Below are 1,809 nucleotides of genomic sequence, written 5' to 3'. Positions count from 1 at the left end.
CAATAATTACTTAGCACAAAAATTAAATGAGACACATGGCGCACAATTGGACTCCAATTCATATTCAATTTAGATTCTAATTTGATTTTTTTTTTTAGCTTTGGCTTTTAATATATATATAGCAAAAATCCAAAACTGACCCTCTAACTTTCAGTCTTTTTCATTTCAATACTCTAACTTTCAGTTTTGTTCAGTCCTCTAACTTTCAATTGTTGTTAATTTGGTATTTTGTTAACAATTTGTTAACTGTCTCCGTTAAATGAGCAAAACGACGCTGTTTTAGCTCATTTTTTTAAAAAAAATTCATAATTAAAAGAAATTAAAAAAAAAACTGTTATTAAAAAAACATTTAGGGGAACGACGTCATTCCCCTTACCTGAAATCAAAACATAAATTGTCGTTCCCCTAAATTGCAAATTTTGGGGGAAGAAGGGAAAGGGGATGTCTGGGTCCAAAATTTGCAATCTTTAGAATTCCCCTGTCCTTGTTGACCAATAGATTCTGGGGCTTGAGATAGCAGTGGAGAACGCCATGGGAGTGGCAGTGAGCGACGCCCTTGCAGAGCTAGTAGAGGAAACTTTGAACAAGGGAAGGAGGGAGGGATCAAGGATTGGCGCACTTGCGATGAGAATCGATGAACTTTTTGAGATCAGTTTCGAGGTACTCGAAGACGAGGTAGAGAAGAGGCTTGCCGTGTTTGTTGGGGGAGTGTTCAACGTAGAGAAGGCAGACAATGTAGAGAGATTGGGAGGGCATTTGGAGCAAGGAGACTTCGCGGGGAGCGCGGTTAGGGGAACGCCTTCTTCATCCATTTCAGGTAAGGGGAATGACGTCGTTCCCCTAAATGTTTTTTTTTTAATAATAGTTTTTTTAAACTTCTTTTAATTATGAAAATTTAAAAAAGATCCAAAACGGTGTCGTTTTGCTAATTTAACGGAGACAGTTAACGAATGGTTAACAAAATACCGAATTGACAATAATTGAAAGTTAGAGGACTGAAATAAAAAAACTGAAAGTTAGAGGACTGAAATGAAAAATGTTGAAAGTTAAAGGGTCAATTTTAAATTTTTTTCCTATACACACACACACACACAAGAGATAGAGAGAGTCATTAAAGAGTCATACGTGATTTGAGGACATTTATACGTATATTTATGGTGTGGTCCCACTTGACACCCAAATTTAGAAAAAATTTGGGACATATCACGCAAAATTATACTTCAATTGTAAATTTTAATTGGACTTTCTCTAAGTTTTACCTATTAATAGGCAGAGCTTAGAGAAAGTCCAATTACAATTTTAAATCATAATCCAATTTTGCGTCATATGTCCTAAATTATTTATTTTTAGAGAAGGAAATCAAATGTGGGACTGCACTATAAATATTTATCCAAGTGAGTTATTAAGTATAAAAACCAAAGAGTTTAGAATAAATTAATCGTAAAAAAAAAAAAGGACTTCACAATAACAAAAATTAAGAAGTAATAAAAAAAATTTATTTTATACCTAATAATATTTTTACAAGACTTTTTGAAAAGTTAACAAAATATAAGAATGATTATCAATAGTATTTAAATTATATATATATATATATATATGAATTATACTATGTATTTTATTGTATATCTTTAAGTGTATCTATACATATGCATAGGGTTACAAGTTAGTATATATAATGAGAAGCTATTACATATTTTAGAAATGTATGATTAAAAAAAAAAGTGTAAGCTAATATTATGTATAATTTGAACCTCTTCTAAAAAAAAGAGTTTAATTTGAATCATATAATTGTAACATTTTTTTTTTATA

The sequence above is a fragment of the Castanea sativa genome, chromosome 6 (assembly GCF_040712315.1).
Source record: "Castanea sativa cultivar Marrone di Chiusa Pesio chromosome 6, ASM4071231v1".
NCBI classification, from domain to species: Eukaryota; Viridiplantae; Streptophyta; class Magnoliopsida; order Fagales; family Fagaceae; genus Castanea; species Castanea sativa.
This window is presented reverse-complemented; position numbering follows the sequence as displayed.